Raw genomic sequence first — 14,081 nt, forward strand, 5'->3', positions numbered from 1 at the left:
ATGCTGATATCTGCAGGATTGTCAGATGAACATGATTGAGAGAAGATGCTCAGAGATGTTGAATATATTCTAAGTCTTTCGGAAACTGATTCTTTTAAAAGAATTCTACATAAAATCAAGCTCGAAATATATGGAGGCGGTGGTTCGAGATATTGGAATCAATAAATTACTGTTACTGCAATCAGTCACTGCTTTGTATTCACAATAAACTTCAAAACAAACTGTCTTGTATTTTAGTCATTGTTTTTTCACCTGGAAATAAAATACATATGCAGAACCTATTTCATGCCCTCCGAAAAGATATGAAACAATTGTTGCTATCAATAGATTCTAGCATTCTAGTTTGGTTAGCAACAGAAGCATAACTCTCAAAATCATGACTACTTTACCATACGTATAACATGACGCAGAAGTTTATACCGTCAACTCGAATCAGCATTCTGCAGTGAGTGAATGAGTTTGGTTTTACATCGCTTTTAGCAATATTCCAGCAATATCACTACGGGGGACACCAGAAATGGGCTTCACACATTGTACCCATGTGTGGAATCGAACCCGGGTCTTCGGCGTGACGAGCTAACGCTTTAACCTCTAGGCTACCCGACCGCCCTCAGCATCCTTCAGCACACACAGTTTAAACATACATAGTTCATGTAAACAATACTACCTCGACGCTGGAAGACAGAGGTAATACCATGCTCCATATTCGTACCATTCGCACGCATGAATGCACTGACTAATTCACGCACTAATTCACCTGCAAAAACACGAGGACATATGGCACAAGTAAAAATGCAGTATTGCTTCGGACATCATTTTTGAAATGTCCCCCACATGTCTGCCATAAAACCGTTTTGAAAGCTTCATTGGCGGTTTAGGGGGGCACGGGTGGCCCAGTCGTCTAAGGCGCCGCGATTCGCTGTGCAGAGTTGCGTCCCTTGGGCACGCCAGAAACCTATGATTGTGGGTTCGAATCCCGGTTCGCCCCAATTATGTTTCTAGGTTTGTCAGCACCATACCCGTGCTCGTGGGTTTCACAGAAGTGGTAAACGTCTGAGACCTGCATCACTTCGGGCTTTCCTCCCACATTAAGCTGACACGCCGCGATATAACTGGAATACTGTTAAAAGCGGCGTTAAACCCAACTCACTCACTCACTCATTGGCGGTTTGAATGTAGGCTGCTGGAATATTTCTCACATAATGGGAATGCTGACGATTGGAAATATGAAGTCATCTCTCGAGTCATACAGCCTTTTGGATCACTTTGTATCAATCTTAAACCTGAAGATATGTCCTTTCCATTCTTAGTATTGGAATCCAAACCTCCTTAGAAAATCGTAGAAAGAGATATGTTGTTGTGTCCAGCAAATCGGCGTGATGACCCCACACTTCAACCACTGAGTTACTAAATGTTTGACCGAAATACGTAATTGGAATAAACCCATTCTGTCCCAGCCAGCTGTCATCCAAAGTCTGGCTGCCCTACAGGAAAAGTTTGTTGTTGTTCCCACTGACAAGACCTCAAATAACATAACCATTGCATGTAAGCATCAATACATTAATTGTTTGATCAAAGAACTTGGGATAAATGACATATCAAATAATGCCACATGTCAGGCCAGTATGTTAACTGAGGAAGACATCTGACTGAACCATGATTAAGTACTGTCAACTTTGGAGTCAACTGAAGAAACGTCCAGTCCTCTTTTGTACTGGATTCCAAAGCTCCATATAAATCCGTACAAAAAGAGATATATTGCTTGGTCCAGCAAATGTACCACCAAATCCATGTCTCAAAGGCTACACGTAATCCTTAATACAATCAAGGAAGGACTTTCTTTATATTCACAGAAAGTATTCGAGACAAGTGGAATACCGTGTGGATTCTCAAAAAGTCAAAGAATTTGCTTGAATGTTTGCAATGTCATAACGAACCAAATTCGATTATGTCAAAAGATTCATTGTTTAAACTGTGGCACTATCCCACACGACAAACGTAATACCTTGACCCATGGAACATTTGTTACAAGACGTGGTGACCACAGATACAGTTACGTATCTATTTTCTGAGCTTCAGAACAATTTGTCCAAAATGAAAGCAAATGTCATCTGAAATGTATTGAGAAAACAATATGTGAAATCCTGGAGTTCCATCATCTATGTGAAATTTGGGGGTAAGACATTTAGGCAAGACGAAGGCATACCTCAGCACCAACTGTGCTCCCCTTCCTGTTGATCTGTTTCTATATGCATATGAATCGGAATTTCTGCTCGGATTGGCAAAGTCGACACACACAAAAAAATTAACTATGCAAAGAAATTGAAAATGATGGTGATGATGTACGACAGATGGGATGATTTCATTTTATCAATCGTGACTGTCCTCTTCATGTCGAGTAATATACGCTTCAGCTTATGTTATATACACTTTTACACTTCCCAATTGCTTAGGCCCTTGAGATCATGTACATATAATTCAAATTTCATGGAAATACACAGTTTGCTTACAGCTAAGCCTATCAGTCGAGGTTTCCCCCATAAAGGCCTGCTAAAGGTATTAAGAAATTTTATGGTGGACATTCGGAGGATTTTAGATTGTGACACGTCGCTTTTCAAGAAGATGAACAAAGCTATCCCATACTTTGACCGTTACAAGGAGTTTCCACTCCTCTTTACTCACTGGCACTTACTTAATGGATAGAGTGGACAAGCTTGGTGTCGGAACCCAACGACGTGGAACATTGCTGATGATATTAATCACTGGGCTGTCTGGTCCTAACTCGATAATGTGCAGGCCGATGCGTATAGCAGGAGTATTGCTGGGCGCGGCGTTTTAAACTCATTGTAATGAAAATTATATGATGTCTGGTGCTACAGTTACCAGGACATGCTTACCCTTTTCGCGAACACCTGATCAGTGATTCATTCATATACTTGTCATGACAATTATGCCTTTTACGCCTTGTGGAATATGTTTCAGCAGATAATCGAAATTATTTATTTTTTGTCGTTGACATTATGAATATCAGTTCATTAAATCATGAGGTAAGAGTGAGAGTGTTTTACGCCGCTTTTTGCAATATTCAAGCAATATCACGGCCGGGGACACCAGAAATGGGCTTCACATATTGTCCACATGTGGGGAATCTCACCCGTGTCTTCTGCTTGACGAGGGAACGCTTTAACCATTGGGATATCCCAACGTCCCCATGAGGTAAGACACCATCGGCTATTCTCACTGTTTACACACAATAGTAGAGCTCACTTATCTAAATAAGTGTTCCTAGTTGTATAGTACATGTACCTGTTTCACCCCATGGGGAAAGACCCGTGAAGATTCCGGGATAGAATAGATCTTCAGCAACCCATGCTTGCCGTAAAAGGTTACTATGGTTGTCGTAAAAGGCGACTAACGGGACCGGGTGGTCAGGCTCGCTGACTTGGTTGATGCATGTCATCGATCCCAATTGCGTGGATCGATGTTCATGATATTAATCAGTGGATTGTCTCGTCAAGACTCGATTATTTACAGACCGCCGTCATATAGCTGGAATATTTCTGAGTGCGGCGTTAAACAACAAACCAACCAACCAACCTAATGGGGAAATCTAGGATGACCACAGAGGAAATATATTTCCTCACCAGGAAATAGTTGTAGCTGCACTTTTCTTTTGTAAAAGTAAGCACTCTGCAAACTTACAGAGATTAAATGAGGCCTTACCGTTTTGAGAAATAAGAAGGAATATATGAACGTAAACTAAAAGTAGAGTTAGTCAGTGAGTGAGTGAGTGGGTATGGTTTTACGCCGCTTTTAGCAATATTCCAGCAATATCACGGCGGGGGATACCAGAAATGGGCTTCACACATAGTGCTCATGTGTGGAATCGAACCAGGGTCTTCAGCGTGACGAGCGAACGCTTTAACCACTAGGCTACCCAACCACCCACTTAAAGTAACATTAATATACCCTCGGCAGTTAGTAGTTATTAATCCATGACAAGAGTGTGGGGGTGGGGTGGGTGGGTGGGGAGTTCTGAAGTTCTGAAATTTTACTGCATCCTCCATCTTTGTTTATTTGACTTGACGTTTGCGTTTGACTTATAACATTTCTTGGTGTGAATGTTGTCGAAACTGCACGAAATGGCTTAAAACGCAACCACATATTTTATATAGAAAGGGTTTTGTCGATTGTATTATAATATTGTTTATTTTGGAGTGGCAATGTTTGAATTCTTAATTCACTTGTTCCGATACCTATGCAGTCTTCCATGATTATCGTGTATGTGCGGAACGTTATTTAAACATTAAAACGTTTTATGTGTAAACTTCAACCGAATATACATGAACCAATATTTTATCCAGAAGATACTTGAGATATTATTGACAAAGATAATTCACTCGCACACACTAACACTGTTTTGTTTGCTTTGACCCATGGACGGTTTGTGAGTCAGAACAACACTTCATTTTATGCTGGTAACCAAATATTGATCAACTGAATGAAAACATAATTAAAACAGAGTCTTGTGGACACATCATTTTTTGATAGTCAGCTTTAAAAGGAATACAGTAATATCTTGTCTCTGAAAGGAGAAGCCAAATAATGTATTTTTTCGAGTTTCCGGCAAGTCTGCGTGGCTCCTGTAAAAAGAACCTTAAAAACAATATATACGATAGGATGGACATAAAATTGTTTGAATGAGAATCAATTGAAATGTATATGTACTTCGCGCTTATCCAAAAGGTTTGTTACTCATTCATGTCGCATTAACGTCAGCGGTTTCGCATATATAGATTCACCCATGTTTACACAAAGACAATGAAACAGCAAAACAATATCCTGCACAGCCATTGGCTATTTCCATACGGAATTAAATGCCTCTATGTCGACCACACACACACACACACACACACACACACACTTAGAGGGAGAGAGAGACATATACACACACACTCATGGACGCACGTAGAGAGAGAGGGAGGGAGGGAGAGATACATACACACACACACACACACACCTTTAACCTTTTACAGTGCGACGTGTTATATGTGCAGTGCGAAGTGTTATATGTGCAGTGCGAAGTGTTATATAGTGTAGTGTGTAGTGTGTAGTATAGTTTGTGCAGTGTGAAGTGTAACATGCGTTGTGTTCAGTGTGTAGTGTGACATATGGTATGTGCAGTGTTAAGTGTGATGTTCGTCGTGTGACATATGGTATGTGCAGTGTGAAGTGTAATATTCGTCGTGTGACATATGGTGTGTGCAGAGTTAAGTGTGATGTTCGTCGTGTGACATATGGTATGTGCAGTGTTAAGTGTGATGTTCGTCGCGTGACATATGGTATGTGCAGTGTTAAGTGTGATGTTCGTCGTGTGACATATGATATGTGCAGTGTGAAGTGTGATGTTCGTAGTGTGACATATGGTATGTGCAGTGTTAAGTGTGATGTTCGTCGTGTGACATATGGTATGTTAAGTGTGATGTTCGTCGTGTGACATATGGTATGTGCAGTGTGAAGTGTGATGTTCGTAGTGTGACATATGGTGTGTGCAGAGTTAAGTGTGATGTTCGTCGTGTGACATATGGTATGTGCAGTGTTAAGTGTGATGTTCGTCGTGTGACATATGGTATGTGCAGTGTGAAGTGTGATGTTCGTAGTGTGACATATGGTGTGTGCAGAGTTAAGTGTGATGTTCGTCGTGTGGCATATGGTATGTGCAGTGTGAAGTGTGATGTTCGTAGTGTGACATATGGTATGTGCAGTGTGAAGTGTGATGTTCGTAGTGTGACATATGGTATGTGCAGTGTGAAGTGTAATGTTCGTCATGTGACATATGGTATGTGCAGTGTGAAGTGTAATGTTCGTCGTGTGACATATGGTATGTGCAGTGTGAAGTGTAATGTACGTAGTGTGACATATGGTATGTGCAGTGTGAAGTGTAATGTTCGTCGTGTGACATATGGTATGTGCAGTGTGAAGTGTGATGTTCGTAGTGTGACATATGGTATGTGCAGTGTGAAGTGTGATGTTCGTAGTGTGACATATGGTATGTGCAGTGTGAAGTGTAATGTTCGTCATGTGACATATGGTATGTGCAGTGTGAAGTGTAATGTTCGTCATGTGACATATGATATGTGCAGTGTTAAGTGTGATGTTCGTCGTGTGACATATGGTATGTGCAGTGTGAAGTGTGATGTTCGTCGTGTGACATATGGTGTGTGCAGTGTGAAGTGTGATGTTCGTCGTGTGACATATGATATGTGCAGTGTGAAGTGTGATGTTCGTTGTTTTGAGTGTATAGTGTGAGATGTGGTACGTGTAGAGTGGAGTGGTATGTGCAGTGTCATGAGACGAGGCATTCGTGTACATTCAAACATACACTTTATACATTGGGGGCAAAATAACAAGGGCCGATTAACTGTTCAGAAAAAAATGACCTAGCATCTTGATGATCTGATATCGGTCAATAATGGTGAAAAAGACAATTACTCTGATTTACCAATATGAGACCAGTAAATTCGCATCACCTGTTTCATATTAAGAAAGAAACTTCAGAGTGGCAAAAGGCTATTCACAATACTGTATGACAAGAGTGTAGACTTTAACTTTCCAATAGTCAACCTTCCCTTTATTTCGAACAAAATTCCAGCAGTTCCAGCCTTTGGTGTCGACATTTCACAACTTTTGAGGTACAATCGAGCGCGCTCGTGGTAGACATGTAGAGGACACTTTTAAATTTGACGCATCTGTTACAAATATTATGTCTGATGCAATCTACCATATGTTCCCGTGTTTTTCAGGTGAAAATCTTTTTTGCCTATATAAACTGACGTCCAAAAGAAACTTTACCAGAGTTTGAAATCACTCTTGCTCAAAAACAACAAAACATACATGCATGAAGTAAAGTGTATTGAGAAGATCAATATATCAACATAATCAACGCTGAAAATGACAATCATACCGCGACCGAGAATGACGTCAGAGCCCCCCAAAGTTGGGTGTGGTACAAAAATCGAGCTTTCAGAATCATGGACAATAGGCAGAATACATAAACAATCGCTCACGTTCAATCACAAGTCATTAGTAGCGTGTGTGACCACCAAATGCCTCAATACACGCAAAAACAGTTCGACGCACAGAAAAAGTCAGTCGTCTGATGAGGTCACGTGGGATTTGGCGCCATTCTTCTTGGAGGGCCAAGATCAGTTCTTGCCGGTTGGGTGGAGAGTGTGGTCGTTGTCGAACACGACGGTCCATCAAGTCCCAGAGGTGTTCTATGGGGGACATGTCGGGTGAGAGTGCAGGCCACAGCAGGACGTTGACGTTGTTGGCTGCGAGGAAGTTAGTGACAATTCTGGCTGTATGGGCTCTAGCGTTGTCATGCTGATAAATGACACCACGTGGCTGCTGTTGGAGAAATGGTAGGACAACTGGACGAAGAATGTTATCCATGTAAAGCTGAGCTGTTAAGTTTCCGTCAACGATGACCAGCGCTGTCCTCTCCTGCCCACAGATCCCTCCCCACATCATGACACTCCCTCCACCATATGATACGACCTCCTGCACGCAACACGCTGCCGTTCGTTCACCCCTTCGGCGGTAAATACGTTGTCTTCCATCAGCCCTAAACATAAAGAATCGACATTCGTCAGTGAAGACAACCCTCTGCCAGTCACGTCGTTGCCAACGTCGTACAGTCCGGACCCATCTCAATCGCAGACGACGATGTTGCGCTGTCAATAGCTGTTCTCTGTATGGTCTAAAAGCCATGATTCCAAGAGCCCTGAGTCTCCTGGCCACTGTCTGTCGACTAACCCTGTGACCTAAGGCATTTGTCGCCGATGACGTCACTGTCAGGAAGCGATTTCGGAGGTGCAAGGTACGCAAGTACCGGTCATCATGGGGCGTGGTTACCCTGGGTCTGCCTGTTCTTGGCCTGTCAGCGGTCCGCCCTGTCTGTCTGTGACGTTGCATCAAGTTGGTAACGGCAACACGGGAGCAACCGAAGGTTCGTGCAATGCGGGCGTGGGTGGCTCCCATCTGTACCATACCCAAGGCTCATTCACGTTGTTCGACTGTGAGTCATGGCATTTCTTTTGTGTGTTTTTATCACTGTGGATGTCTGACTTGCCGTTGCAATCGTTTAATACCCTTACCCTTACCCTTGCATTTGCAGTTGTCCGTGGTGCACGTGTTTTTCACTTTTTCGCGTTATCTCGCAAACATGTAACAGACGATTAACATTTTCTGCATACACTATTGTTGTATTGAGGTTATGTGTTTTAGACTTCATCGAAATTTTTTTTATACTTTGTCTCAAATTTATATTTTCAGTTGGTAAAGTTTCTTTTGGACGTCAGTTTATTTGTTTGTGACGGGAGCCACCGGTGGGGGAGGATTCGCTTGACCTTTTAGTAAACACGTGGTATCATCACTATTTGATAGTATAGTATGACTCTATATGATCGCTGGCTCTGTATTATAGCGATTTCGGTAAACCTCGTAATCAAAACTCCTTGTCGACTGTTTACTTAAATAAATCTAAGCACGATATTTCATCGCTTGATCGAATACAGGACTCGTTGCGGCACGCCACGCCTACTCGTAAGTACATACGCTAACGTTTTTATGACAGTTTTTTACCTCCATTTAAAATTAATAAGAAAAGAACCAATTTGTTTGGACGATGTCCCTTGACCCAACCTAGGTCGTATGCATACTGATTATGCATAATCCAAAACAGGAAGTGACGTAAAGTACATATTCCATACCTATTACACCACAAACTCGCCATACCGCGATAACATAGAGTTGCCCGCCCTTGAGTCGCTAATGACAGGCACTTTGTTTACCGGACCGAAATAAGATCAGCATCGATCAATCCTGATTGATTGCCATGAATGTTGCACTAAGAACAAGAAACATTTTGCGTATGACATGTTTAAAAGGCTAGTAAGTGTGCGCCAATACGATCCATAATAATTGAACTACTGTGATAATATGGCTTACCATGCTTATTCATAAACACATGTTAATAATGTAGTCGGAATCGAACAAAGGACTCTGCTTTTAACAGAGATTTCTTATGATTATGGATAAGGGTTTTGTCGCTTTTATTTACCATTTGGCTTAGGGAATAACTTAACACTGCACTCGGGTGACAATAGCATCTCTACAAGTACTCTCCGTTAGCCTAGATCGGGAGGAGTGACCAATTCGAAGCGTTACGTCCATTATTACCCACGTGGTGAAGATACAGGTGGTAAGATACTAAATCCGTACGTCACACGTGTGTCGTACAAGGTTGACCTTGTTTTATTCGTTTTGATTGGATAACCGTGACCTCTGTCACACCGGGACTACTTTTTTCATTCATAAAAAATCGCGAGACGTCATTCATTTTGCGATTACAAGGCAGAACTGAAGAAATTCATGAGAACGAGAGATATTTACAAACACTTTATTAAACCAAACAAGATAGTCACACGCATCAAATTCGGTTTGCATTCAATATAAGTTATGCATAGAGCTCCTACAGACGTATAATCGAGCTAGATCTATAAATCGATTTACAATGTACGACTGCCGATCGAGCGCGTCCCTTGAGCGTGACGCAACCGACCATTTTCGCAACTTTCAATTTGATTTAACGTAAAAGGATAAGCGTGGTGAAATGAAGTCTGTTTAAACTATCTGGACAGATATCTAGACTTACTTGCGATGATCCGGTTGTGCCATCGGTGTCCCCTTTGAAGCGTATTTTGTGGCGCTGTTTCGGTAGGTGTTGTTCATGAATGAACGAACACGACAGCACGACCAGATCACTTAAAGTTCACAGTTCCGATAAAAATCATTCGAAAACTCCGTGGAAGTGTGCCTGACTTCTGATTTTGTGGCCCCAAACATCCCAAATGTGAACAGTAACATTCCCTATCTCTAGCGTAAAATGCTGTGAGTGGATCGCAGTTGTCTTTTCTTATTACGGTGGCGACCTTGCCCTTCGATCGTTCGAAGCTGTCACTGACATGCAAGCAGACTTGAGTTTGTTGATTTTCACGTCTTCAGTGAAGGGTGGTACAGTTAACATGAATGTCTTTGGCGAACAGTCTGATTTCCCTCTTCCAAAATGGTACGGACATGATATAAATTCAGCTGATAGATCAAGGAAACCGAACCATTTTGATTGCACAGACAGGACCCCGGCAGTGTGACCGACTGTTGGTCCGATATTCAAAGCGCGGCGCTAATGTGACATTTCAAATTTTCTGCGTACTAACAACATGGCGCTTGAATTATAAGGGCTTTCGCTCGGTCAGATACCATAGAAAGTCCACTCGTTTCGTGAAAATGGTATCTAACGAGAATGAGTGTAGTATTCTCTATTTACGCCAGGATCCGAGGATCATGAGTTCAAATCCAAGATTTACACTGATTATGATTCTATGTTACATCTGCCCTTAATACCATATTTCCTTGAAAACTTAGTGGAGAGGGGTATTTTATGATATATTAAATAAAGTATCCAACAATATGATATCCCCAAAATACATTCAAAGATGGGAACTAGATCTTGGCCTTAACGGAAAAAGATTGGCAAATCGTAGCCCCCACAGATATAATGTGTCCTAAAACAAAAATTGTTCCAATACAGTATTATTCATAGTATTATACCAACAAACGAGTTACTGTACAAAATGGGATATAAAGAATCATTTCTTTGCAATTTTTGTAAACGAGAAAAACAAACCTTAGAGCACATGTTCTTTGAGTGCCAAATTGTAAAACATATCTGGAACAACCTTACAAAATGGATCAAAGACAAAACTTGAATAGAACTCGAATTTTCAAAATTGACAATTTCATTAGGATATCAACAAAAACGAAATGATGTATTAAATCATATCATAACTGTAACAAAGCAAAACATATTCAAATCAAACATTTCCGACGCCATACCAAATTTCCCACACATCAAACAAGAAATAACAGATTCATATTACATCGACAGAAATATATCATATTCACAATGTAAATACACACAGTTCATAACATTTTGGTCTCTCTGTCACCACCTATTCGTTTAAACCCACAAACTTGCACAATCCAACAATATGACACTGGAATAGGTTTAGTTTTATCATCTATTGATATACTTTTTAACTTGTTTTTTTTATGATTGCATGTGAACTATACTCTGTAAACATATTGTTTGTGTACTTCAAAAAGAAATAAAATCATAAAAAATCTCTACAAGTACTCCCAGGTTGTCTAGATCGGGAGGAGTGACCACTTAAAAGCGTTACGTCCATTGCGCCAGGATCCTAGGATCATGAGTTCGAATCCAAGATTTACCCTGTTTATGATTCTTGTCTTGTCACAACTTTGGGCTTTCCTCCACATTTCGTTGAAGTGAAATTGTTGGTTGGTTTGTTGTTTTACGCCGCACTCAGCAATATTCCAGCTATATGACGGCGGTCTGTAAATAATCGAGTCTGGACCAGACAATCCAGTGTTTGACATCATGAACATCGGTCCACGCATTTGGGATCGATGACTTGCATCAACCATGTCAGCAGGCCTGACCACCCGATCCCGTTACTCGCCTCTTACGACAAGCATAGTCGCCTATTACGGCAAGCATGGGTTGCTGAAGACCTTTTCTACCCCGGATCTTCACGGGTATGAATTAGAAGTAGAGTTCTAAACATCTTGAAAATAAACACAATCATCCACTCATGGCGGATTGTTGAAGTTGTTGATTAAGGAAGACTGACCGGATATTTGTGTTTAAATAAACAAATAAACAAATAAACAAACACTGATTACAATTTGCATTGGTAAAACAAACCAGCCTCTGGTTGTAGTTCTGATTATTAATAAAGAACGTGTGTTCGGGTACTGAGTGAAGCGAATCTAAAATATGCCATTGTCGTTCACGTTTGTTTCATGGAGAAGTGTTCACGCCAGTCACCGAATGGTGACATCTTGCCAACAAATGACGAACTCGAACAAGCATATCAATAACCTGAAAGGATACAAGCCACACCATAAATTGAAGCTGTAAAGTATGGTCGGACATTTAAGTAAGATCCCCAGGTGGTATTAGAGGCTCTAGCATCACGCAATTTGGATTTTTTTTGTTCTTCTTTCAGTGCGACATTTCGGTGAAGATGCAAGAGGTGCTGTGCCGAAAGAATTAAAACGAAGTTAAAATCTATGTGCTGATTTGAGTAATGACAGCAATTTGCTTTGTGTATCTGAAATCTATGTTTGTTTTCTAAGCGATCAATCATCAAGGACAGATGTAACACTGGGAAACTCAAACGAGCAAAGCTCCATTTGATATCAAATTGAAAAGTGAAGACAATGTGTTTAGTTAGTACTATGTGACCAAGTTTGCAGACCCGTGAAGATCCCGGATAGAATAGGTCTTCAGCAACCCATATTTGCCGTAAGAAGGGACTGTGCTTGCCGTAAGAGCCGACTGACGGGATCGGGTGGTCAGGCTCGCTGACTTGGTTGATGCATGTCATCGATCCCAATTGCGTGGATCGATGCTCATGATATTAATCACTGGATTGTTTGGTCCAGACTCGATTATTTACAGACAGCCGTCATAAAGCTGGAATATTGCTGAGTGCGGCGTTAAACAACCAACCACCCAACCAACCCTTATTCTTATGAGGTGAAATGGGGTTAAACAAGACTGTTTCAATTACTAAGAGACGTGCATGTGGCTGCTTGTACTAGTGCTCGCCCACTGAAATACCATGCCACAGTTTAACTTAATAACGACGCTTCTAGGGGTCGAACCACCGACCGTCAGACCTCCGGACAGATCATTTTTTTCGCTACGCCACGAAGTCTTTAGCTATACAGCACATAGCTCTGCATATGAGATAGCTACGCGATAAATCGCAAAGAACAATGAAGAACAAAGCGTGGTTTATTTCATGATAAAACATTGTTCACGACGTCATTTCTGAAGATTCGAACACGAATATTTATAGATTTAGCTTGGCAACACAGATAAACGCTATCTGCAGACAGCTATCAACCTGCAGGTCATATAATCACAGGTTTCTTCTCTATTGTTAAAGATAACAACCTTCGTCAGTTATTCAAATATTGACTAAAATACCGCGAACAACCTCCTACCAATTGGGATCACAACTTTAAAATCATTATGGATGCTGTCGAAAAATATGCCAAGAAATGGACCAAAAGAGAAGAGGAACCTGTTGAATCTCTTCCAGAGTTGGTTAAGTCAGTGCGTGATGTTGTCATTGGTAGAATGCACAAACTTAAAAAGAGGAAACGCAATTAGAATAAACCCATTCTGTCCCAGCCAGCTGTCATCCAAAGTCTGGTTGCTCTACATGAAAAGTTTGTTGTTTTTCCCACCGACAAGACCTCAAATAACATAACCATTGCATGTAAGCATCAATACATTAATTGTTTGATCAAAGAACTTGGTGTAAATGACATATCAAATGATGCCACATATCAGGCCAGTATGTTAACTGAGGAAGACATCTGCCTGAACCATAAATAAGTACTGTCAACTTTGGAGTCAACTGAAGAAACGTCCAGTCCTCTGTTGTACTGGATTCCAAAGCTCCATAAAATTCCGTACAAAGAGAGATATATTGCTTGGTCCAGCAAATGTACCACCAAATCCATGTCTCAAAGACTACACGTTATCCTTAATACAATCAAGGAAGGACTTTCTTTATATTCACAGAAAGTATTTGAGACAAGTTGAATTAATACCATGTGGATTGTCAAGAAATTGCTGGACTTTTTGCAATCTCAGAAAAGAACCAAGTTCAATTCTGGCAAAAAAATTTAATTTTTTAACTTTGTAAACCACTTTCCTTCATGAAAAACTTAAGGAAAAACTTAATTCCTTGGGGCAGTTGTTACAAAACGTGGTGAACACAGTTACGTATCTATATTCAGAGGTTCAGGACAATTTGTGAAAAATGAAAGCAAATGCCATCTGAAGTTTACTGAGAAAATTTGAAATGAGAAAATTTGAAATGAGACCAGTGAGACCGCCTCATCTGTTTCATATT

The sequence above is a fragment of the Haliotis cracherodii genome, unplaced genomic scaffold (assembly GCF_022045235.1).
Source record: "Haliotis cracherodii isolate W230 unplaced genomic scaffold, xgHalCrac1.p SCAF_3, whole genome shotgun sequence".
NCBI lineage: Eukaryota > Metazoa > Mollusca > Gastropoda > Lepetellida > Haliotidae > Haliotis > Haliotis cracherodii.